General features: G+C 39.8%; 1 long non-coding RNA gene across 1 annotated transcript in view; it reads right to left on the bottom strand.

The window, feature by feature from the left end:
- Window positions 1–1,320: 1,320 nt before the first annotated feature.
- LOC149195719 (uncharacterized) overlaps window positions 1,321–27,543 on the bottom strand; it is a 271,898-nt gene continuing 245,675 nt past the window's right edge. The window contains exon 8 of the long non-coding RNA XR_016255174.1: window positions 1,321–2,198. This is a non-coding gene — a long non-coding RNA (uncharacterized LOC149195719). The remainder of the gene's footprint in view (window positions 2,199–27,543) is intronic.

Below are 27,543 nucleotides of genomic sequence, written 5' to 3'. Positions count from 1 at the left end.
AATAAGTGAGAGCCCTTAAACAGCATGCATCATCACAACCATGAAATTATAGTTAAACAATAATGTGCCACCATGATGAATTAAAGGATAACAACCCATGAAACCATAAATGAAGTAGATGAAGCAAAACAACATTCTTACTAAGCAAACAGCCAAGAACAAATCAATTCTTCAATATGATTTCACCACAAGATCAACAGAACCATAACATGTCACACTCAATCTTCCTCCTTAGATAAGGTAGCCTTCAACACGGAGTGGACAACCCTAAGAAAAGGATTGCAATAGCAAACACCTTCAAAAATTGAAGGTTACATAACGAGTTGGGGAGGCTTTCACCTCCACCCTAACATCTTCTTATTGGACCAAACAAGCCCTTCTTCAAAGATTATTTCAGCAACTAAAAACCATGGCAATCCTTGCAATAAATTATTAAAATTAGATAAAATTAAAACTCCAACACTTCCAAGTTTCCAACCATGTCATTAGCAAATAAATCTTCTTCTCTCCTTTAATCAAAGTTCAAGCCTAATTCATTAAAACATATTTCCTTTTAGAAAGCCCTAGAATCCTCTTTGCCTACTTGAGTGTCTATTTGGTCCTCGACCACTACATGTACCTTGGGATCATGCTTGCTTAGTGTGTGTTGGTCTACTATTTGGATGAGCATGTACAGGCAACCAATGCTGTTCTTCATGTTAATTTCCCAAGGATGAATCTGTTAACAATACTCTATTTTAGCACTGGTCTTTCTCTCCTCCCAACTGTTTACTTGCCTAAATTATCTTATCAAAATAACAACTTATGCTTTATAATCAGTGATCACACAAAGAAAAGGAAAGTCTTCATGCATTTTGTTTTTAATGGACAATCAACAATGAAGTGCAGCAGCCAATCAAACTTTCCTTTGTGGCCACTTGCATGCAACTCATGCTAAACCATCAAAATAGATTTCAAATAAAGAAAACATGGAATAGGTGTGCTGAAAATGGTAAGTACTCTACTTAGTAAACAAGGCAATGCCTTTAACTCTTTACACACAATATCGTCCTAGTTTTCCTTCATTCAGTTACTACCTGACTGCCATTTCCTAGAGCACATCCACATCCCTTGTAGGCATCCATATTAGATTACCACGGTCTGCTTGTAAGACTGCACCTTATCCCCCACACACACTCTAAATTTCCTGTAGCAAGCACATGGGAGGTGTAAATAATTCTATGCTGATTCAAATTTATCTCAGTATTAAAATTTAAAGGTACTAAACGACACATCTTCATAATGAATGACTTCAATCTGGCTATAAATTGTTGGGCTGCCTCCACATACGTCTGTTATTGAGTTAAGCTTTACAAATAAAATTGTCCTCCTTAGTAGGCTTTAATTGTACCTAGAAAAAATCAACTGCCAATCTAAATAAGCTCCTGTAACTTTACGATTGTCACATGATTCTGTACCACAAAAACATGCGGAAAAAAATCAGTACAACAGTCCTTCCTAAGCCTGTTGTTATTTCCTGTGTAAAACTCAATCTGGATGCTACTTCGAAAGGGAATACACTACCAACTACTGAAAATCTGTTATTACAAAATTGCCAACACATTGGACAACTAGAGGTAAACTACTCAAAAGCACACTAAGGACAAATTTCCACAAACTTTGCCTTGAACAAAGGTCAAAAGCATAGTGATTTAGGCTATGACAGGAGATGGGTAGATCATTGCTAAAAATAATGTAACGGTGAGACACCTCATGGTGCACATGCCAACTAAAAATGAACTTTGGTTTAAAAGTAGCAAGTAATATATATGATAAATATAGATTAGGATTTGTATTATGATGAACATAACGAAAGCCCGCCGTCGTTTTCAATATTCGCCCAAAACTAGATAACTCAAAAAAGCACAAAATATTGCCTTTATCCAAATTATTAAAACATAACAATATTAAAAAAGCTCTGAAGGAGCAAATTAACCCATGTCAATAACAATAATGATGCTATTCATGGATAAGAGACCTCCCTTACACATTCATCCAACGAAGCATGCGTACAACACATAAGCACTTTGGCCTGCCATTATATCGCTGCTACATGTTACAAACAGAAGATTTATTGGCCTGCTGAACATCTTCCGCCCACTGGAATCCTAGAACTACTCCAGCAGTGCAATCTGGAACCACAATATTACACCGTATTCCTGCAATGAATAGAAACTATTAATTCTAGACATACATAAAACAACGCAAACTAGTTCTTAGAAAGTAAGAAAGACTGAAAATGAAGGGGAGAATCGTGCAAATGCTGCCATATATAATACATCCAAAAACGGACAGTGCTAAAGATGGAAATATATTGCATTTCAATGAAAGCATTTCCATTTGACTTGCTTTTTTGCAAGGAACCCAAACATGTTCTCAGAAACATGCAAGCCCTGAAAAACAGCGGTGTTGTGAAACTACTTCCATCTCACCAAAAATAGGCTCCTCAACATCCTAAACTCGAGGGGACGAAGAATATGCCATAACCTCTGATATGCAGGCCCTGGATCTCTGGCTTTTGGAAAAAGGCAAACTGCTAAAAATAGAAATTTCTCAAAATCCAATGAAGCTGACACTAGCAAGCTCTAGTCTCTGTGAAGGCCTGGATGCACCTGTACTAGAACCAACATGATGGAATCTAAGTGGATCTTAACCCTCGAAATGCACAAGCAAATCTGAGGGTTAACAAGCTGAAACCAATGTAAGGATTTACTCTCCATTTTTAATTATGGTTGGATTACTAAGATAACACTCCTGTGAAGGCACTGTGAATGTAATGTTCTGTATGTAATGTGCAGCATTATGTTTCTCATGTGTCTTCGCCTCTTCCAAAATGGAGTTGTTTTTAGTGTGATTTTTTGGATTTTCCGGTGCTAGAATCCTATGGAAAAAATGAGGTTAAATCTTGATTTGTGTTATTTAAACTAGTTTTTTAACTGCATATTTGGATTCAGCACCCTGAGAAATTCCTAGGATGCTTTGATTGTGCAGTGATTACCCTTCAAGCTTATGATTTCAATAAATTGCTGCCGGATTTTAGAGAAATTTGATTGGAAAAAGCCACCGGAAAAGCTTCCAAAAAGTTACACTAAAGACAACTCTCTTTAAATAACACAAATCAAGATTTAACCTCAATTTTTTCGGCCGGATTCTAGCACCTGAAAGTCCAAAAAGTCACACTAAAGACAACTCATCTTTAGTGCGACTTTATGGAAGCTTTTCCGGTGGGTTTTTCTGGTCAAATTTCTCTAAAATCCGGCAGCAATTTATTGAAATCACAAGCTTTATGGGTAATCACTGCACAATCAAAGTGTCCTAGTTGTTTTTCAGGGTGCTGAATCCAAATATGAAGTTAGAAAACTAGTTTAAATAACACAAATCAAGATTTAACCTCAATTTTTTCCGCTAGATTCTAGCACCGCAAAGTCCAAAAAGTTGCACTAAAGACAACTCCAATTACATATACGAGGTACTCATTGTATTCAAACAACACTTATTCATACACTTTATATATACATTATTACTCCTATAAATGAATTCTTTATTATTTTTGTGATGTTCCTAATTTTGTGGATGCAAAAATCAATTAGGAGTTTAGCAATTTTTTAGATAATATTAAATGGGGGGAAATATTATTTTGTGAGAGAAGGGAGAAATTATTGTTTTAATGGGATGGTGACAAAATAATTTTATTGGAGAAAAGAAAATCATTATTTTAATGGAACAACTGCAAATTTATATTTTATTGAAAAATGGAGGTAAATTATTATTTTATTGGAGTGACGACAAATTATTATTTTATTAAATGAAGGCAAAAGGTGGAAAATGCCACACCAATAAAATAATAAGGAAAGAAAAGAGAGAATCTAGAATCTAGACAGAGGTTCCATGAAGTATTATAAAAGGAGAAGGAACTCAATGGCAATTCATTCTATTCTAGCCACCCTAGTTAGCTTGTTGGGAAGATTATTTCAGATCTTCCATTGGAGCTTATTGGTTTGGTTGTTTGATTCATCTCTTAAGATTTTACGATACTCTTATTTGCAGGTGATTATTGGCATTGTGTTTCAGTGGCAGGTATATTCTTCATTCACCAAGAGGCTGGGTTGTTATTTTGAATACCAAAATATGGAAGCATAAAGAGGGCCGAAGTGTTCATTCTCTAAACCACGAAGTAGGGGCCCAAATTTGCTAGCATATTTGGAGAACGATTTGTGCTGCATAAGACCGTGTTCCTCTTTCAAATGAGACGAGGTGTTAAATTCTAAATCCTATGCTAATTTTCTCCTAGAGTCCATCCACAAGTGGTCGAATTATTAGTGCACCAGCAGCAAATTTCACAAGGCCAAATTTCTGGTTGGTATAATTGTGCCGAATAATGGAGTAGTGGATATTCATTCAGAACTGATGGGGTCACATTATTACCCAACATTGTAGTAGACATTTTTATATATATTTATCACTGTCTGTAAGGGTCGAATTCATTGGAGTATGCAACATTGTTTGAGAGGGCCGTATGATATTTAGTTAAGGAAATTGGTACCAAGGATTTATTTGTCATTCCAGATCTGAAGATCCATCTAGAGTGCGCATCTTGGGTGCCTGTAGCAGGATAATTGAGGAGGCCGAATTGCCACAAGGCCTGTAGCAGCTTACTTAAAGGAGGTCTGAATTGGTATGAAGCCTGTAGTAATTTATGTGAAGGATCCGAGTTGATTTTCAGAACATATCTAAGCCCTGTTCCCTGGATTAAAGCACATTCCAGTTCTTCATGACTGTAATATCCAGTGCTATATCAATCTATCTTCAAAGAGGTCTGTATGATAATTGTTTGAGACAATTCGTGCCAAGGAGACCACTCTTGTTTCAGATCTGAGTTTACAATTGGGGAAGAGCATTTCTTGTACCTGTGGCAGCCTTCTCAAGGAGGTCGAATAGTTATGTAACTTATGTTGATGTGTATTGCTGAGTGTGTGAATCGGTCCTGTAATGGGTGCATGGCTGTAGCATAGGTTGTGGATTGATGTATATGTCTAATATTTCTCAAGAACTGAATACAAAAAGGGAAGATTCACTATTATATCAAATTTCTCTATTTGTTATTCGTTGTTATTATCATTTGACTTAATGCAAGGCTGCCCATGTTCATTGCTTCATAAATTCATATCAGCATTATCTATGTCCCTAGGTATGAAATAAATCAGTTTATATTAGTTTATAATATTATCCTATCACATGTTGTTCACTGTGTATGTGTAATTTGGAAATAAATTACAAAAGTGCACCTACAATAGTCACTAACCCACTTCTTGACAAAAATCACACCAAGATCACATTTGACAAATTCAATAAAATTGGGTAAAATTTAAATTGGAATATTACAGTGGTATCGGAGCCAGAGCCATGATCTTAGCCAGCTGTGGGGAAACTAGCAAGATCATGGAGGTGTGGGCATGCATGCACAATGATTGGTGAAAATTTATGGACATTCCAATGGCACAAAAAGGGAGGAGCACACAGGGAATCATGGAGGAGATCCTCAGAAACAATGAGAAGATGATAAAAAACAATGAGGATATAATCAAAATGTTGGCCCAGTTGAGTAGCAATAAGGGAATAAACTTGAGCCATCTTCATTCCAATGACAAAGACCTTAGAGATAAGCATGTCACGGGGGTGAAGCCATTCACATCGCTTATGAGAGATCAGCCAAAGCAGGGCACATAGAAGACAGTGAGAAGAATAACCGTCACCCACTTCGACAATTCAGCTAGGAGTTTTGTCAGAAAATGGGTGCAGGAATTGTACACATACATCTGGCTAAACTTCATAAGAGAAGTGGATGCCATTAGTTATGCCACTTTGCATTTGGATGGAGATGCCATGGAGCGGTGGTACCGTGGACTGATCCCCTTGGGTCATGTAGACATCACATCCTATAGGGAGTTCACACGGAGGCTCATTGAGAGGTTTGACAAGGAGGACACCAAACCCCCTTAGAGGGAGTGGAAAGGACAATTTGATGATGAGACCAAGAGGAGACTTTGCTTTAGACCGTGGGGCCTAGGGTGCAGGAACACTGACAACGAGCCTGAGGAGGAGGTTAAGCAGGAGGCAGATGACACAGGTTGTTGTGAGGATGACATCGATCGGCCTAGTGTGACTCCAGAGTCACCACTATCGGAGATAACATTGATGGCACATGTTGAGAAATTGGCAAAGAGAGTGGAGCACACACCTAGTGTTGTAGGAACCCCCCCCCAAGGATCCAAAGGCAAATCCGTGTCCCATACGGATCTGCCAACGATCATTCGGTGGAACTGCGGAGCGGAAAATCGGATCCGCAGTTCCTCCTTTTTTTGGCAGTTCCTGCAAAATTGGATTCGTGGGGGCTCGATCCGCTGTTCCTACTGTTTGCTGCAGTTCCTATTTCCTGATCCGCGGATCTGAAAATGATTGGGTATGGATCTGTGGAGGTTTGGGCATGTATCCACCATGGATCGTGAGCAGATCCGACAAAAGGTGGACGGTTCCACGAGGCTTCTTTTATTTTTTTGTTTTTGGAAATTCCAAATTATTTTGTGAGGAACTACACTTTCCGAATACTCTTAAGGTGCCCCTTGATGCTCCCTAGATGATCCCTAATGGTAATGTTAAATTCTTAAAGTAAAAGTGACATTCTCTTTTATCTTTCATTTCCATCATTTTACTTAAATTTTTAACATTACCATGAAATGACTCAGGATGTTTGAGAGAGGTTCCAACCTCATCAGACTTCATATGGAGAAAATGGAATTTCATATCCCATTCAAAATTCAGTAGACTTAATAGTATTCAAGATCAATGGGATTGTGGCATTTCATTGGATTATATCATGTATGAGGGCATGTGATTGGCATTTAATCAAGAGAAACAAGCCCTATATGTACCCGAGTGTTGGTGTTAGTCTAAAACAATAGATGAGACAAACACACAAGGGACACCGTTATTTTTGGACAACACGTTCTTGAAAAAACCGAATGCAGAAAAACCGGTGCAGCAGATAGAGGGTTTGTATTATTAAGCAAGCAAAATTTGAGTACAATAGGTTGCCTCTCACACCGACTAACCTTTCAGAGAAATCTCGGCAGCAAGAAATACATACGAGGGTTTACCTCATTCCCCAAGTCACAACTGATCCAATGAGTAATCTGACTCCCGACAAACACTGCGAAATCCCTGAGCAATCACTGCTTGGGCCAGCATCTTGCCTCTAGTGTCACCCCTTCTGTTGGATCGATTTGCTGGAAGAAGACTATTGTTCAGCCCTCCTAGCTTAGAGCCTCGCTTCTCCGACAAAATCTCAAACTTTAGACAAATATTGTGCACTGCCACTGCAAGAGACCCTCCTGGTCTGCATCAGCACTGCGTGAGCTGCGTAGGCCTCTACGCCGCCTCTCTTGTTGATTTGGTGTAGCATCGAATGTGCTCTAGCCATGAAATTTGGTAGAGAGGCTAAAGCACATGAGATCTCCAAGACCCAGAAATGGTTTGGGGAAATTCCACCTGATTAGAGAGATTTTAAAATAATTAATATTTTTAATGGAGCTCCTAAGTCTAAACTTAGGAAAATTAAAATATTAATGGGTATTAATATAAAACTGGGTGAGAATGTTCTAAATGACATGGATCAAGCCAAATCTAATCTTAGACATTGATTAGGGACTTAATCTTGGTCGTTGAAGACTCAACAGGAAAAGTATAAGAGGAGGCTTGAGGGTCAGTTGGAGATACACCAAGATTGATCAATCAGTTCGATTTTCTGGAGCGGGTTTTGCTGAGAAAATTCGAACAAGTGATCTGATGCAACGAGGGGCAGTGAGTACATAACAGAGAGGCAAAGATAGTGCTCAAGGGTCAGCGCAGTGCTCAGAGAGGCTGACACAAAGGCAGCAGAAGCCACGCAGAGGCAACTAGAGACTGTGCAGAGGCTAACGGGCCTGAGTGGGTGATGCAGAAGGCCAGAGAGCTGACGTAGACAAGCAAAAGGCTAACATAGAGGGTTCTAGAGCCACACTGAGGCTAGCAGGGTTGACACAGAGCCTTGGAGAAGTGCCGGAAGGATTTTCGTGGGGCAAATTAGTGTTGAGAAGCTGAATATCTACTTTCGAGAAGAGGTGTACCCGAAGAGAAGAGAAAGAAATTAGTTCAAACTGCTGAGAAAGGATATCTTGTGGGATATAGCGAGAATACTAAGGCATATAGAGTCTATTCTCCAGGGAGTAGGAAGGTAGTGGTTCGGTGAGATGTGAAGTTCATGGAGGATAGGGCTTTTAGAAAATCCTGAGAAATGCCTTTCGAAGAGCAGTCGAAAGACGAGCCGTTGGTCAGACCACTTCAACCAACGGAAACTAGTACCGGAACTCCTCCTGAAGACAAGGCTTCATAACAGGAGAATCTCAAGAAGAAGAGGAGTTGAAAAATGTACCTACTACTAGTGGAAGAATGAGCCGGGAACTTCGACAGATTCTACGGGATGCAAAAGACTTCATTGGTGCGCCAGGAATAGTAAAAGGGAGCGAAGACAGCTAGACAGATATCAGGCCTTATAGCTCAGGTTGGGGAACCTTCTAGTTTTCAGGAGGCCGTTCAACATCAAATATGGGTGGATGCCATGGTGGAGGGATACAACACTATAATGGTCAATGATGTTTGGGAAGTGGTACCTAGGCCTCAAGATAGATCAGTGGTAGGTTCGAGATGGATCTACAAGGTCAAATATGCTGCTGACGGCAGTGTGGAGAAATACAAAGCCAGGTTCGTGGCTAAGGGGTATGCTTAGAAGGAAGGAGTAGACTACGAAGAAACCTTCGCCCCAGTAGATAGGTATACTTCTATTAGGACTGTGATATCTCTTGCAGTGCAGATGGGGTGGGTGATTCATCAAATGGACGTCAAGACGACATTCTTGAACGGGGTAATAGAAGAGGAAGTATACATCGAACAATCGAAATGTTTTGAAACACATGAGAGGAAATCTCATGTATGCAAATTAAAGAAAGCCTTGTATAGGCTAAAACAGGCACCTAGGGCATGGTATGGTCGAATTGATGGCTCCTTGCAGAAGATGGGGTTTGTCAAATGACACAGATATGTGGATATATGTGGATGATCCAGTGTTGTTAAAATCGCGATAAAATCGCGATTTTTTAAAAAAATCGCGATTTTTTCACCTTGCCGATCAAATCGCGATTTTATACGAAAAAATCGCCTACTTTTTTTTTGCCGATTTTTACTGAAAAAATCGCGCTTTTTTCAAAAAATCGCGATTTTTTCGAAAAAAGCGCGATTTTTAACGAAAAAATCGTGGGGGCTCAGGACAGCATAGTTTTATAACTTTTTTTGGGTTTTTTCATGCAATGTTTTTTGAAAGAAACAAATAATTTTTGAGTGGGGTAGCTTAATGATCAAGTCTAGGCCCTAGTATGGATATGCTATTCATGGTAATGTTAAATTCTTAAAGTAAAAGTGACATTCTCCTTAATCTTCATTTTCATCCTTTTACTTAAATTTTTAACATTACCATGAAATGACTCAGGATGTTTGAGAGTGGTTCCAGCCTCATTGGATTTCATATGGAGAAAGTAGAATTTTAGATTTCATTTAAATTCAGCAGACTTATCAGTTTTTCAGGATTTCAGGATTGGGAGATTGTAATGTTTCCAGGTGACACCACCTGCCCGGGCTACCCCTGCCACCAGTAGAGGACGTGGTCTACCTCCTATAGCTCCTACTTCTAGTTCTTCAACGTCTAGAGCACATCAGACTCCACTGCCATTTCCACCTGCACGGGCATCAGCATCTACATCTAGTGGGAAAGGGAAAGCTGTGGCATTTTCTCGCAAGAGGGGCAGAGGAAATCAATAGGATTAGACTTTCATTTTATTGTATATGACATTATGACATGATGAGATACATTATCATATTTTTTGTTGATATTTTGAGGCTGAGTTGGGACTCAGGAGTCAGGACTTACTATTCAGGACATGATTCAATGTTATGTGTGATTTTAGCGCTAGAAATGATATTAAACATCTTATATATTAGTTTTTTTATCATATTTATGTGTCAATGTATTTATTTTATGTTGTAGATGGTTTAGATATTAAAAAAATTGAAAAAAAATGAAAAAAAATGAATATTTTTGTACCAAACGATTTTTTCCCGCTTTTTTCCGATTTTTTCCCGATTTTTCCGATTTTTTCCGATTCGTTCCCCGCGCCGATTTAATCCCGATCGCGCTTTTAACAACATTGGGATGATCTCCTCCTGACAGGATTATCCAAGCTCATCAAAGACTACAAGAAGAACCTAGCCATAGAATTCGACATGAAGGATTTGGGACAGATGCATTATTTTATGGGGTTGGAAGTTTGGCAGTAAAGGGGTGAGATAATCCTGGGACAAGGGAGATATGCTACAAAAATCCTGAAGAGATTCAAGATGCAGGACTGTAGACCTATAGCTACTCCAATAATCACCAACTGGAAGAAAATTGATGCATCAGAAGATAAAGATGTTGATCCCACCTTGTACAAGTAGCTTATAGGGTCCCTGATGTATCTGGTCAATACCAAGCCAAACATTTGTTACACTGTCAACACTCTCAATCAGTTCATGGTAGAACCTAAGAGGATGCACATGTTCTCAGGTATATACAAGGAACAGTTGAGCACGGATTGTTGTACACCAAAGGCAATGACATTAGGCTGAGTGGGTTCACTGACACAAATTGGGCTGGAAGTTCAATAGATCGGAAAAGTACAACTGGGTATTGTTTCAACCTTGGATCAAGAATGACCTCCTGGTGCAGAAGGAAACAAAAATTTGTGGCTCTGAGCTTAGCGGAAGAAGAATATATAGCAGCTAGCACAACTTTGTGTGAAGACATATGGTTTAGGAAATTGCTTGTGAATCTATTTAGGAGAAGGATGGAAGCGAGTAGGATCATGTATGATAATCAGAGTTGCATCAAGCTCTCTGAAAATCCAGTATTTCATGATCGGACGAAGCACATTGATATCATGTGTCACTTTGTCAGAGACAGTGTCCAACGAAGGGCAATACAGTTGAGGTACACTCCTACAGGAGAACAGGTGGCAGACATCCTCACCAAGGTTGTAGGGAGAATAAATTTTGTTCATTTCAGGGATAAGATGGGGATGGTAAAGAATCCATTTCAATAATGGATAAGTATCAGAAGTTGCAGTGCAACAATTAGCAGTGGCAGTGTTATGGACAGTGTGATGCGGCAGGTTGAGAGGGAGCTACAGTACAGGAGCAACAGTACAAGGCGCAGCGGTGCAGGGGATGTGAGGCAGCAAGCCAAGCATCAACGCAGGTACCGAGGCAGAAGATCAATGTGATGTTTCTATAGTGAAACATTACTAGAGCACATTATTCGCTAAGAAGGAGAGTTGATTTTTGGTAGCATCGGAGCCTTGAAATTTGGAGGAGAGGCTAAGCCACATGAGATCTCCAAGACCCAGAAATCGTTTTGGAAAATTCCATCTGGATGAGGAGTTATTAAAATAATTAATATTTTTAATGGTTCCTAAGTCTAAACTTAGGAAAATAAAAATATTAATGGGTATTAATGAAGATAAGGATGAGAAGCTTCTAAGAGACGAGGATCAAGTGTGTTTTAATCTTAGCCTTTGATTAGGGACTTAATCTCGGCCATTGATTCATCAACAGAAAAAGTATAAGAGAAGACTTGAGGGTCATTTGGAGGCACACCGACAGATACTCAATATCTCAAGGAAATTCGATTCTCAAGGAAGAGGAGATCGATTTCAGAGGGAGTTTCAGGGTGGAGGAAGAGGAGGGCTTTAGCAGAAAGTAGTGATCGAGGAGGAGGTGATGCAGGGGCAGTGGAAGACAGCGCAGAAAGAGATACGCAGAGCCACTAAGAGCCACACTGGGTCAATCAGAGTGACGCAGGGGTGATGCAGAAGTTGGAGCAGGGTCTCCAAAGTGTCAGATGGTCTCAGAGGGAAAGTCTGAGGTGTTTTCTTTCATTGTCTCTGTAAAATTATTCCTTGTAAAAGCAATTGCTATTGAAGGTTAATAAACCCTCATCTGCTACATTGGTTTTCCTGCATTGTGTTTTTCTGTGGACAATTGTCTAAAAATAACTGTGTCAATGTGATTGATTCTTGTGCATGTATTTTTTCTTTGGGTAATTTTGTGATAAATGCAGTAGAATTTATTTTAATATTTGCAGAAGGAATTCTGTAAATAAATTATTGAGAATAATAAGTAGGTGAAATAAATCAGTTTCTGTAGTAATAGAATTTCAGTTTGGAAATTTTCATATTGGAAGTTTGCCAATGGTTGGGACGAGAGTCTTGAGCCCTGCCCCAATGACATTCTGAGGAAATTGATTAAATGACAACCTATCACATGCCCAGATTATAAACTGGCAGGTGTTTCCCAATCTGCGTGATAGACCTCTGATAATGCAGTATAATGAGGTATTGTAGTCTTGCACAATGCTGTATTCTTAGATACTATAATTGCTCATGTACAAAACGTGTTTCTCCAAACTGAATTGGACGAGAAGGTTCCTAGAAAATATGAGGCAGGGTTCTAGGTCTCCTCATGATAATCTGAAATTTGACAGTCCTTATAACTGTTATCCATGAAATTCATAAGTGGAGAGCTAGCCTTCCAAGGACACCTAGGGCAACACGGTTGACTTTTGCACAACCTGTACCTACTACATAAGTCTTACCATAATTCAGTTCTTGGTGTATCATTGCACATGCTTGTTGAATATTATTGCACGAAATAGGGCATAACACTATTCCTGGTAAAGCAAGTTGAGCATATTAAGGCTCCGTGATCAAAAGTTGTTCTGTCCCTGAGCTCGGAAGTCATTGCTATCAACTCCGGCATTTAAAGTTATACGCTCCATCTATGACAGCCACATGAACCAGTGACTGTATGAGATGTAAAATAAAAGCTAGCAACGGTAAAGCATTTCCATAGGTTCTAATTGTGTTGACAGAATTTTGAGCATGATATAATTATGTTTCTAAGTAATATATTAGACTTAATGTTGGGCAGTATGTAGTTCTTTCATTCTTTTGGCATACTGTCTTGTATTACCAGATTTAGGGTTAGGCGTAGAACCATTAATTTCCTGGATACATACTATGATATGGGGCCACTAAACGGCACTGCAACAGCAAACTGGTCACCACGGAATTGACACTAAAGTGTAACAATTGGCAATCTGGTTAATGATCTGTCCAAATTCTGTTAATGCAATGAAAACAGACTTACATAAACCCATTAATACATTGAAAACAGACTTACATAACCCCATTAATAAATTGAAAACAGTCTTACATTCAGCTCTACAGGTGTGGTAAATGGACACATAGATATCAATTTTGGTATGGCATCTATGGTTGTGGGAATTTGAAATAGTCATGAGCGTAATGATGCCTTTGTCTTATGGTCATCCAAGTATATTACATAAGAAGAAAAGCATGAATAAGTAGTATGTAATAGAATGCTATTTCTGGTACACACTATGATTTATCATAGGGAGATCCATGGTGGTTCCTCATATAAGTATTGTTGTAGCACTTCTTCTACGTCTCTTAATGACTCTGCAGCCGCTATCACCCACCTTTACTTCTTGTTCTGGACACTGTATCCATTCCTTGTTAGGCATGATGTTTTGTGTGGTCTTGATATGCAATTACTAGGTGTTAGAGTTCATATTCATTGCAGGACAGAACATAATATAGCCTAGATTGTGCAGTCCTTAATTCATTACTGAGTAGGTTGTGTTGGAATGATAGCATGCTGCTTTATGTATGTGTAATTATGGAACCTTGTATGCTATGGAACCTTGGCTTGCCAACGATGCATACCAACATCCATTTCTGCACTTATGCTTGTGAAAAGATCACCATAGATCTATGTTGCAGGAAACGTGGGGTAGGAGGGCGTTTCCGTACGGAAACGAGTACGAAACGCTGAAACGCATTTGGTATGGCCCTGAAACGCATTTCAGGCCGTACTGCCACGTTTCACGAAACCGAAACGTGGCCAGTACGGCCTGAAACGCGTTTCAGGGCTGTATGACCCACGTTTCGGCATTTAATTGTGTTTTTTTTAATTTTTTTTTTTTTTTTTAAATTTGTTTTCTAATCTATTCTTACGTTAGCCTAGTGACTTCTAGTTGCTTCCAGATGCCTGTCTAAAATTATAAAAGTGAACTTTTGCCTTAGTGTTGATATGCAGTTCATGGTAATGTTAAATGTTAAATTCTTAAATGGAGAAAGTAGAATTTTAGATCTCACTCAAAATCCAGCAGACTTATCTGTTTTTCAGGATTTCAGGATTGGGGTTTTTGCAATGTTTCCATTGGATTTTATCATGTACTAGGGTATGGAACTTGTATTTAATCGAGAGAACAAAGCCCTCTATGCAGGGGAGACTCCCAATAATCAAGAGAATGTAGGGTACTAGGGTATGAAACTTGTATTTAATCAAGAGCACTAAGGTCATTCGACTATGTAGGAGGAGACTCCCAATCAAGCACGAGACAAAAAATTAGAAATTTCTCGTGGCTGATTTTGGATATTTCTATTTTCATTATGTGATTATTCATGAGTAAATGTGATGTAAATTTAGATACTTATAGTTTATGCATTGACAATTGACAATTTTATCATAATGTAATAAATTAGAATGTATCATATATGCTTTATGATTGCACATATTTCTTAAATGTCCTAATATATATATATATATATATATTTGCGTTTCCCCGTTTCCAAAATTTGGGGAGGTCGCGTTTCGTATCGCTTCCTGTTTCGGAAACTCGTACCCGTTTCCCCGTTTCGTGCAACCTTGCCATAGATTTGACAACCTTATGACACACTTGGTGGTTAAGAATCAACCCACCGCCCTAGCATTTTGATTTGGGGTAGCATCGGATGTGCTCTAGCCACGAAAATTGGTGGAGAGGCTAAGGCACATGAGATATCCAATACCCAAAAAGGGTTTGGGCAGATTCTAAACAGTTTGGGAGATATTAAAATAATTAATATTTTTAATGGAGTCCCTAAGTCTAAACTTAGGGAAAATAAAATATTAATGTGAATTAATATAAAACTGTGTTAGAATGGTCCAAAAGACATGGATCAAGCCAAATCTAATCTTAGCCATTGATTAGGGACTTAATCTCGACAGATGATTTGTCAACAAGAAAAGTATAAGAGGAGGCTTGAGGGTCACTTGGAGAACACACCAAGAGATCAAGATTTCGACTTTTTGGGGCTGGGTTTGCTGAGAAAGTTGAGAGAGTGATCAGAGTTGTAGCTGAGGGGCAGTGACTACAGAAGCAAAGAGGTAGAGATAGCACTGAGAGGATCAGCGCAGTAGTCGGAGAGAGGGAAGCAGAAGCAGCCAAAGGTTCATGCAGAGCCAGTTAGGGCTCACGCAGAGGCAGCCAGGAGCTGCGCAGGGCCAGCGTGGGTGACACAGAGGGCCAGAGGGCTGACGTAGTGCCTCCAGAGGCTAACGCAGGCCAAGCCAGAGTGATGTTGGGCTATCGTTGGGCTAGAGAGAGGCTGACACAGTCCCTAGAGGCTGACGTTGGGGTTTCGTGGGGCAGATTGGAGTTGTGGAGCTGTCGGAGTATTTATTCGGGGTTTTAGCCGGAATATTTGCTTCCGAGTAGAGAGGTGCTACTGCAAAGATTTTTCTCTGTTGGGTGAGATGGATTTGGCACCTAAATTGTGTTCTAAAACTGCTTAATAAATCAAACCCTTAGATAGCTGCACCAGTTTTCCCGCATTGGGTTTTTCCGGGGACATTAGTCCAAAAACAACGGTGTCACTTGTGTGCTTGTTTCTATTTCCTTCAGTTGATGATTTGTAATGTGTTGAGCATGTACTTGTATTTATTTCCAGTATTTACATGGTAAATAACTTGTTAATTAACAGAACAAGTAGGTAGGAATAAATCAGTAAAGTGCATGAAGGGTTTCTAATGTGTCAGACTTAGAAATTCCAACATGGTATCGGAGCGTGGCTGTAGATCACAAGAGAACTAAGGACATCAGCCAAGTAGAGCAGCAGCAGCAGAAAACAGTGGTCCCGAGTGATAGAAGCTGTTCCTAGCAGGGTACCAGCAAGGAAGGGGTGACGCCGTGTTTGTGTCATCAAGAGTGAGCCAGGAAGAGGCAGTGCAGAGGCTAAGGGAGGCAAAGACAAGCTCACGCAAAGGCGAGGAGGGCTAACATAGTTGGTTGAGGAAGTTGAATTACCAGTGTCGGGATTGCGTAGAGCCTAGGAGCTCTAACCTTCAGTTTGCTGGGGTTTAGGAGGCTATGGGTAAGTTGCAAAGTGGAGCTGGTGGGGTACTATAGTCAGAACAATGCCTAACAAGGCAAGGCTAAGGAGGAGGGAGTTGCTACGGAGGATTTCTAGCTGAGAAATCGAGATCAGTGGTGCAACTACACTAGCGATTAGAGTGGGGGCATCTCGACATTGGTAGAAGGGTTTCTAGGAGGGAAATCGAGGCTAGAAGGGAGTCACACCGTGAAATTCCAGGAGGGAAGTAGCGGAGTAGTGAGATGGCTGTGAACAGGGTAAGAGACCAGGACAGACTCGACAGAGCCTCAAACTTTGTAGTCTAGAAGGCCAGAATCTTATTTGTTCTAGACAGGAATCGTGTCAAGCACTTTGCTTTGAGGACGATAGCTATCCCAGTTGATTCAACTGATAACGACAAGTACGAGGCGACAATGGTGAGGGCCAAGAGCATCATTCTTGAGGGGGTCAGGGATCGTGTAGTACCACATATTGCCGTGGAGGAAATAACAAATGAGATGTGGGAGGACCTAAATAAAATGTACCAGCATACTTCTATGTATAGAAGGATGTTACTAGAAAATCAGCTGCGATCATACTAGATGCAGAAAGGAGAACATATCAACCCCTTCCTCGGTTGATTGAAGGAGATCCGGGATCAGCTGACTTCCATAGGGGCCACGTCGGATCAAGAATTGATGGTGAGAACAACCCTAAACGTAGTCTCAGAAGACTGGGAGGTGTTTTTCCAAAGCATACTGGGCAAGGCGACCCTTCCAGATTGGGAGGAAATTTGGGCCACTCTTCACCAAGAAGAGATCAGAAGGCTGAGCAAGGCAGGAAGCAGCGGCAAGGGGATCATAATCAAGGTGCAGGAGGTGGATGCTGCTCTAGCATCTGAGGGAAAGCAGGAGAAATGGAATAAGAAGGACTTATCAAAGGTCAAATGCTTCCACTGTGGGGAGCTAGGTCATCATGCGACCCAGTGTCCAAGGAAGAAGACCAAGGGAGAGGCCTCCGAGACCAAGGCTGCGCAAGCAAGGCCAAAGAAGGAAGTGGAGACAAATGATGACTGTGCCATCAGTGCTCACACACCACTTGAGCGGAACTTGGGAGACATCGAGCTATAGTCAGACGGACTACAGGCGATGAGGGGCAGGATCCTCGAGGTACCCAACCTCTTGGATTAGACCTTGCTACGAGAGCCCCGAAGAGGAGTAGCAGTACTGGCGGATGTGGATGGAGTGACAAAGGGAGCTACAGTGCAGGATTTCCAGGATAGCGTGAGGCAGAAGTGCGAGAAGCACGGGAGTGTTTCACTAGTGCAGGATGGCACATAGAGGTGTGCAACAGTGCAAGATGTAGTGAGTTGATGCAGTAGCGCAAAGGTCAGAGAGGGAGCACTTGTCAGCGACAGAGGGAGCTTCAACATCAAGAGTGTTTCTAACCTGACAGAGATGTCAGAGTTGGGAGATAAGTTACTTACTCCTCAGTAACTGGGTTGCAGTGCAACAGTTAGCAGTGCTAGTGCTATGGGCAGCATGATGCAGCATGATGAGAGGGGTTGTAGTGCAGATGCGGCAGTGGCAGTGGCAGGGCCATGGGCAGCAACACAGATGCAGAGGGAGTTGAGTACAGATGCAACAGTGGAAGTGGCAGGGCGATGGGTAGCAGTACAAGATGCAGCAGTGCAGAGGATGTTGGACAACAGGCCTAACATCAGCAGAGGGACCGATGTCGGATGATCAGGGTGATACTCAATGAGGAGTATTGTTAGAGCATAGTCCTCGCTAAAAGCGACTGTTGATTTTGGGTAGCATCGGATGTGCTCTAGTCATGAAAATTGGTGGAGAGGCTAAGGCACATGAGATCTCTAATACCCAGAAAGGGTTTGGGCAGATTCTAAACAGTTTGGGAGATATTAAAATAAATAATATTTTTAATGGAGTCCCTAAGTCTAAACTTGGGGAAAATAAAATATTAATGTGAATTAATATAAAACTATGTTAGAATGGTCCAAAAGACATGGATCAAGCCAGATCTAATCTTAGCCGTTGATTGGGGACTTAATCTCGACCGTTGATTTGTCAATGAGAAAAGTATAAGAGGAGGCTTGAGGGTCACTTGGAGAACACACCAAGAGGTCAAGATTTCGACTTTCTGGGGCTGGGTTTGCTGAGAAAGTTGAGAGAGTGATCAAAGTTGTAGCTGAGGCGCAGTGAATACAGAAGCAGAGAGGCAGAGATAGCACAGGGAGGATCAACACAATAGCCGGAGAGAGGGACGTAGAAGCAGCCAAGGGTTCACACAAAGCCAGCCAAGGCTCACACAAAGCCAGCTAGGAGCTGTGCAGTACCTCAAAGGTTCAGCGTGGGTGATGCAAAGGGCCAAAGCGCTGACGCAGTGCCTCTAAAGGCTGACGCAGGCCAAGCCAGAGTGACGTTGGGATAACATTGGGCTAGAGAGAGGCTGACACAGTCCCTAGAGGTTGACGCAGTCCCTAGAGGCTGACGTTGGGGTTTCGCAGGGTAGATTGGAGCTGCCGAAGTGTTTATCTGAGGTTTCAACCAAAATATCTGCTTGTGAGTAGAGAGGTGCTACTGCTGATATTTTTCTCTGTTGGGTGATTTGGCACCAAGATTGTATTCTAAAACTGCTTAATAAATCAAACCCTTAGATAGCTGCACCGATTTTCCCACATTGGGTTTTTCCGAGGACATTAGTCCAAAAACAACGGTGTCACTTGTGTGCTTGTTTCTATTTCCTCCAGTTGATGATCTGTAATGTGTTGAGCATGTACTTGTATTTATTTCCAGTATTTACATGGTAAATAACGTGTTAATTAACAGAACAAGTAGGTAGGAATAAATCAGTAAAGTGCTTGAAGGGTTTCTAACGTGTCAAACTTAGAAATTCCAACATAGCACACGGAATTCTATCCGTGTACACTCTCACTTATAGTTTAGCTACACACTAATAGCGATTAAATATTGAGATTTGCCTACAACCTTTGTTGGGTGTATGCCATTATGAAGATTGAAGATGCTGGTATGCAAACCTCAAACTAGTTAGGTTGATATTTCTGAATCTAGATTGTACAGGATCTACCTGCAAGTCCTTGCTTGAGGTTTGTAAATTTCACACTTGTTGCAGTTAGAAATTTAGCCCGACAAACTAGTATGAAGTTTACAATTCTTCAATCTGTCTACAACCTTTGTTTGATTTTGATACATTAGAAATAGAACTAGCCAATAAATCATTCTAAGAAAAGAGATCCCTATATAGAATCATGTGCATGCTCAGGGAACCCAAGAGTATCGAGAACCCTGCATAGTTGTCCATGTACAATATTTTGAGGTTGAGAAAACTTAATGGTAAACACGTCCCGAGGATGTGATGTAATGGTTAAGTGGGAAAGTTTGGCCCCACAGGTCTTATGGTCCAATCCCAGGCAAGGCTACATATGCCTGAGCGCTGCTCTAGGCAGCATTTCCTCGGTTGATATATATATATATATATAATTACAATAAAAACCAAATCAATGATGAATGATAAGGCTTTGTTACTTGTGACAACATGAAGACTTGAAGATTGTTGGGTTGAAAATAACAACATCCGATTTTGTGAGAACAACATCCAATTGAATTACCAGTCAAAATCATGCCAAAATCTAAAATTTATGAAGGCTATTGCCAATTATTGACCAAGCCCAGGTTTTATTGGGGTCATCCATCAATTTATGGAAAGGGGTCGTGAGCAAATTTAGATAAAAAGCCAAAACTACCAAGGATTAATCTATCAAAGCCAAAATTACAAGGACAATAGGAAGTCGAGGTTGTCGACGAAATATTCCATTCAGGCAAAATTTCTCGAAGTTGGGGAATCACGTCACCAGTCAAACTTATTCAAAGTTTGGTGCCATGTAGAGCTTGTAAGACAGTCGTAGGCGAGTCTCACCCTTGCACAAGGAACGACATTTCCACATAGTCATTGCCCAGTCACAGAGAGAGCCTGTGGATGATCACATTTCCATGGTACAAGTTTGGCATCTGCGGTATGTTGAGAAATCTAGGGCATTAGCATTAGGTGATTTCTCTTCCATTAGTGACTACTTGTGAATGCTTTTTACTTGTTTAGATTAGGATCTTCTTCATGTTAGATTATTAGTGTTCTTCTTCATCAAACAGTAACCAATGCATGAACATAAATAGACAAGAGACACAACATGTAGGCTATAAGCCAGGGCCAAAACCTCTCTCTTTGAGAGGAAAACCCACACAAATTATTCTTATAGAGATTCCAATTGGCAAATACCAAGACCAAGACCCTCGACCTATTAGGCACTCCAAAACCAAGACACAAATCCTCTTCTTCTTATCATTATCTTCATCACCACCTTGACAACATTGTTTGCTTCACGAGCCCTTATCACAAAGATAATACAGAGTGTTGCCAACAACAAACTATTATGTCATCAATAATGCCTTACTTGCACTTGATATAGCACCAAGACAGAAGTACTATAGATCAGCATCTACATTGTGATTATGTCCACTTCTTCACTGAGATTACCGTTACTCTGATCCAAGCTATAGACTTGTTGTCACTGTGATTCGAGCCTTAGACTTGTTTCCACTGTGATCCGAGCTTCTAGAGGGATCCGATTCCCTTCAATCCTTTGTCACCATACTGTCTTCGCATAAGTTACAGCCCACCATCCGAAAATACAGTGAAACTATTTTGTGGAGATTTCAATTGTCTTGCTGCCTTATCCACTGAGAATCTCAAAGGTATGCAAAGTTTGAATTGTTCTTGCTTGTATGTATATCTCAGAGGAATCTGCACTTCTTACTGTAATCTACCATCCAAAAATCACAGAAGAATCTGAACTATATTCACTGTTCATCATCACTAAAAACTCAGATAAGATATCTGAATTTTGTGTCTCTATGAACTAGGTCGAGGTTGCTATTTATAGTGGTATGTCCAACCTATTGAGCCGACATGTACTTACAAATAGAAGTGTCTCCAAAGTTGAGCCGACATGAGATTCTTATGCATATTGAGGCCGACATCAAGAGGTGAATTAGTGCTTTTCGTTGTAGGGCTATCTAGACACTTTATAGGCTCATCTACATTGTTATATCCCCAAGAAGGTTTCTTCATACATGACAGACTCTTTGACTTTTAATGACCAATCCTAAGACTCTCAATGGGAGCCATCTAAAATAAAATCACTTGCTCATGAAACCCATGAAGCAAGGCTTACAAAAATGATTATATTTTCTTTATTACATTATTTACAAAAGTCACAATTACATGTCATTATGAAGACTGAACCTAGTTACACTTTTCCACACTCCCTCTTAACTAGGTAGGTATTCATAATGGTACTTGGTCATTCTCAATCTGAAGAATTTCTCATAAGAAGAATCATATTGGTAACCCATCTGTCTAGCATCATATCAACCAGCATTGTCACATAGCAAGGCCTTGACTAACAAATCTATCCACATGATCATAGCACAATGCTGGCATGACCAATGATTCGTAGACACCATAATCATTGTGTCTCAAGGTACATACTCTACCTGGGTGTTCATAGAGTATGACCTTCTTTGGACTATTCTTATCTTGGATAGCCAGTCCTCAAAGAATATCATCCCATGACTACTCTTATCTTGGATGCCCTATCTCATCCTCAAAGAGTATCGAATGCCATATGATTACCCAATCCTCCATTCTGTCTTCCCAGGTGAAGACCAGAATGATGTGTCTATCTCTCCCTCTCAATTAGGGAGGACATATCAATTCCAATAATGGAATGTACTCATTCCTACATAAGGAATGTACCTAAGCTCCCTCTTGGCTTAGGAATTTCCAAGTTTCTCCCAAGTAAGAAACTTGTTGCCAGACTTCCTCTTAATTAGGGACCTGCAACAGCTACTTGAAGAGCTCCTTCCTTCGATGTCATGAATTTCTTTGTTCAAGAGTCTTCATCTTTTGTGGCTTCTTTCATAGGGCACAAACCATCCATCACTTTCATCCATGAGTCAGTCATGTCATCATTCCTTTCATTAGAAAGTGATCTGTCAGTCTTCATCTGGCCTTGCTTCATCTCATGCTACTTTCTTCATGCCATATTTTCAAAAGGATCTTACATCCTTCTATATGGTCCTTTTGGAAGTCATCCATAGTTCTTCCCTTTGGTAGTCCTACATAAGCCTATCCAGATATTGTTTCAAAAATAATAAATGAACACTTAAATCAAAGTTACCTTTGTGATGGTCTTTCATCATGAAATCTCCCTGTAGGTATCATCATCCTGCATACCTGTTGACACATCTCCCAAGGATATCCATTGTCAAGGGTCTCCATCTTTTTCAGACTTCCATCAAAGTCTTCATATCTTTCTAGGAGATTGCATGGTCAAATATTTCTTGGTCTTCTTGATGTTGATTTCCTTTATCGTGGTTGCATATCTCATGATTTCTTCCTTCCTTTCTTCACACATTTCATTCCCAGGAGCTTCCAATCAGAGTTCCTTAATTGTAGTCAACCACCTCATACTTCATTTGAGGACATATTATGTTGATTTCATCTATTGTGACTTATGCCTTCCTATATCTTTTAGAGGAGGAGATCCTTTTCTCTTGATTATTCTTCTCAAGATAGAAGTAGTGATCCATGTTACCTGCAACCATATGACATGACATTATAATTTTAAATACAAGCATACATAGGTCATTTACCTTTAGGTCATCTAGGCTTCCTTGATTGAAAAGATCTTCAACCCATTTATCTGCTACATCTCTTATGTCATCATACCATCATCCCATGAACTCCACAAGTTGGAGTTCCTGATGAAACACTTCCTTCCTTTCTAGATCAGTGAACCCTCCCATGAGGATTCTGTTAGAGAATATTGAGGATCTTGTATATCCCTATCCGGTAGATGTTTCCTTTTTGACTTGATGTGTGATGAGCCTTGTCCTGGATGACTTCTTCCTTTGCTTAAGTTTGCAATGAGGTTGCCAGGAGTTATATCCTTCATATTTGACTACCATGGATTTTGTTCTAGACATCCTTCTTGTTTCCTATGCTGATGTCACAAGCTCTTGTTTCTAATGCTTCCATGATGCCACAATGCATATTATTATTTATTTTAGCCATATTCTATAAAATATTTAGGAGATATGACAAGACCTTTTGTGAGGGTAACTATCTCAGCATAGTAGAGATCTCTTACTTACTCTTTTCTTCAACTTCTTCTCTACGGCTCCACTTCTTTAGTGATATGGGCTTCTTCTCTTCCTCTTTTGATATTGTCTCTTTAGGACAATCTTTCCTGTAATGTCCATAATTTTATATCCATAGCATTGAATCTCAGTTATGCCTTTCCTACAAACTTCCCTTACTTTCCTACAAATGTTTGAGTCCTTTAACCTTCAACACTTTTGCCCCCAACTTGTCTTCTTCTATATTGCATAGACATCACAAGTTGTCGAATGAGGTAACTTTCTTATCCTCGTGGACATTTGTTACCTTGTTCATCAGATAGTTCATTTAGAACAATGATGATTATCTTCTTATCATTTCTCCCAGATCTCGCAGTTGAGATCTTATGAATATATCCCTTATTTCTTTGATACATTCAATTATGTGTAGATCAGATTTAAGCCATGTGACCTTGTTTATCGCATCTTCAAAGAATAGTCTTACAAGCTTATCATATACAACTCTTTGTTGTCTCCAATATTGCTATATGAAGGGATCTTTTATAAGAATCCCTTTCCATGATTTCAGAGGAGACCTTTTTCATTGATGTTTTCAATGACTTCACTTTCTTCGAGGACTATGTCTATCCTCCTTTTTCATGCAAGGAATTTCGATGACCCAACTAGCTTATAGATCTACTGAATTTGATTAAAGAGTGAAATATACTTACTTGACAAGTGAAGATTAAATCTTCCTCTTGATCACTTTAGATTAGGATCTTCTTCATATTAGATTATTAGTGTTCTTCTTCATCAAATAGTAACCAATGCATGAACATAAATAGACAAGAGACACAGCATGTAGGCTATAAGCCAAGGCCAAAACCTCTCACTCTTTGAGAGGAAAACCCGCACAAATTCTTCTTATAGAGATTCCAATTGACGAATACCAAGACCAAGACACTTGACGTATTAGCCACTCCAAGACCAAGACACAAGTCCTCTTCTTCTTATCATTATCTTCATCACTGCCTTGCTAACACTGTTTCCTTCACAAACCCTTATCACAGAGATAATACAATAGTGTTACCAACAACAAACTATTATGTCATTAATAATGCCTTACTTGGACTTGATACAGCACCAAGACAGAAGTACTACAGATCAGTGTTGATAATATCGCCGAAATATCGGCGATATTCGGAAATATCGCGATATTTTCGGCGAGCCGAAATATCGCCGACAAAATATCGCGATATTTTCGGCGATATTTCATATCGCGATATTTCCGAAATATCGCCGATATTTCCGAAAATATCGCGCGATGATCGAAAATATCGCCCAGTGACTGTAAATTTTTTCCGCATGGCCTATAAAAATCCGATTTTGGTTTTTTTTCATATCATTTTCATTTTTTGTTGCTGGAGAAGGAAGGGGAGAGCTATGTGGTTTCTGCCAAGGAGGGTTTGAGCGTTCTAGGCCCTAGTATTGATATGGTATTCATGGTAATGTTAAATTCTTAAAGTAAAAGTGACATTCTCCTTAATCTTCATTTTCATCCTTTTACTTAAATTTTTAACATTACCATGAAATGACTCAGGATGTTTGAGAGTGGTTCCGGCCTCGTTGGATTTCATATGGAGAAAGTAGAATTTTAGATTTCATTCAAAATGCAGCAGACTTGTCAATTTTTTAGGATTTCAGGATTGGGAGATTGTAATGTTTCCAGGTGACACCACTTGCCCAGGCTACCCCTGCCACCAGTAGAGGACGTGGTCTACCTCCTATAGCTCCTACTTCTAGTTCTTCAGCTTCTAGAGCATAACAAACTCCACTGCCAACTCCACCAGCACCAACATCTACATCTAGAGGGAAAGGGAAAGCTGTGGCATTTTCTCACAAGAGGGGCAGAGGAAATCAATAGGATTAGACTTTAGTTATTTTCTTATGTGCTTGTAAGTTGTACATGAACAATGAACATTGAATATTCAAGAATCAAGACCAAGCATATCACATTCTAATTTCTAAATAGTAAATTTTGATTCTATTTATTTTTTAAAGTGAACTATGAACTTTGAGAAGTAATTATATTTTAATTTGATTAGATAGGTTGCAACCTACAATTTAATATGGATAAAAAACTATATTTCGATATATATATATATATATATATATATATATATATATATAAAATGTGTCCCCCGTGTCTTGTTTCCAGGTCGTTGTGTTTCGTATTGAATACTCGTATTTACGTGTCCTCCGTGTCTCGTGTCATGTGACTTAGCTTAGACAATATTGATGTATTGTCTCCGTGGAGGGTGGAGTCTGAGGAGCCCCTCTTGGAGGAGTCAACATCATGGTTAGAGCCAGTGGCAGATGATCCATTAGAGCAGGGGCAGCAAGAGGAGGACTCGGAGTCAGAGGAGCAGCAGCACTCAGAGGAGCAGGAGGAGGAGGAGGACACTACGGGAGCATCGGCATCAACACCATCTGCTATAGATATAGGAGAGCATAGCCCCATACCTAGCACTCATTATTTGACATTAGGTGCAGAGGCAAGGTCAGGGCCTCCTACTACTAGGGGCAAGCCTGGCAAACAACCCATCATGTTTTCCCGTGAAAGGGGGAGAGGGCAGTGATTTCAGATAGATAGTTGCTATTTTTATTTGTTATGCTACATATAACTCATGATGATGAGATACTTTTATATATGTGATGTTATTTTGTATTGGTTCTCCACATTTGAGTCCTTGAGTGGACAATTATTAGGGATCAGTAGGATTTGTTATTGCCTTTGATGTATCATTTCTATTTGACATCATATATATTAGTGTTTTCTTTATATTTATGTGCCAATGTGTTTATTTCATGTTGTTATTGCTTTATATGTCTAAAATCTGAAAAAAATGAATATATTATGCATTTTTTATGCTTGCCGATATTTGCCGATATTTTGCCGATATTTTCGCCGATATTGCCGATAAGATATTTTCTGGACCCTCGCCGATATTTTCCCGATACCGATATTATCAACACTGCTACAGATCCACATCTATACTGTGATTATTTCCACTTCTTCACTGAGATTACTGTTACTCTGATCCAAGCTATAGTCTTGTTGTCACTATGATCTATGCTTAGACTTTTTTCCACTGTGATACAAGCTTCTAGAGTGATCTGATTCCCTTCAATGCTTTGTCACCATACTCTCTTCTCATAAGTTACAGCCCATCCGAAAATACAGTGAAACTATTCTATGGAGATCTGAATTGTCTTGTTGCCTTATCCACCGAGAATCTTAGAGGTATGCGAAGTCTGAACTGTTCTTGCTTGTATGTATATCTCAGAGGAATCCGCACTTCTTACTGTAATCTACCATCTGAAAATCATAGAAGAATCCAAACTATATTCATTGTTCATCATCACTGAAAAACTCAGAGAAGATATTTGAATTCTTTGTCTCTGTGAACTAGGCTGAGGTTGCTATTTATAGTGGTATGTCCGACCTATTGAGCCGACATGTACTTACGAATAGAAGTGTCTCCAAAGCTGAGCCGACATGAGATTCTTATGCATATTGAGGCCGACATCAAGAGGTGAATTAGTGTTTGTCATTGGAGGGCTATCTAAACACTTTATAGACTCATATACATTGTTATATCCCCAAGAAGGGTTCTTCATACATGACACAGACTCTTTGACTTTTAATGACCAATCTTAAGGCTCTGAATGGGAGCCATCTAAAATAAAATCACTTGTTCATGAAACCCATGAAGAAGAGCTTACAAAAATAATTTTTTTCTTTCATTACATCATTTACAAAAGTCACAATTACATGTCATTATGAAGACCAAACCTAGTTACACTTTTCAACACGGAAAACTACAAACAATTAATGTGTCCACTTG

The sequence above is a fragment of the Pinus tabuliformis genome, chromosome 2_2, assembly GCF_031772625.1.
Source record: "Pinus tabuliformis cultivar Carrire ecotype Pingquan chromosome 2_2, CPIR1, whole genome shotgun sequence".
Lineage (NCBI taxonomy): Eukaryota > Viridiplantae > Streptophyta > Pinopsida > Pinales > Pinaceae > Pinus > Pinus tabuliformis.
The sequence above is the reverse complement of the archived record's forward strand: the minus strand, read 5'-3'. Positions and strand labels throughout refer to the sequence as shown.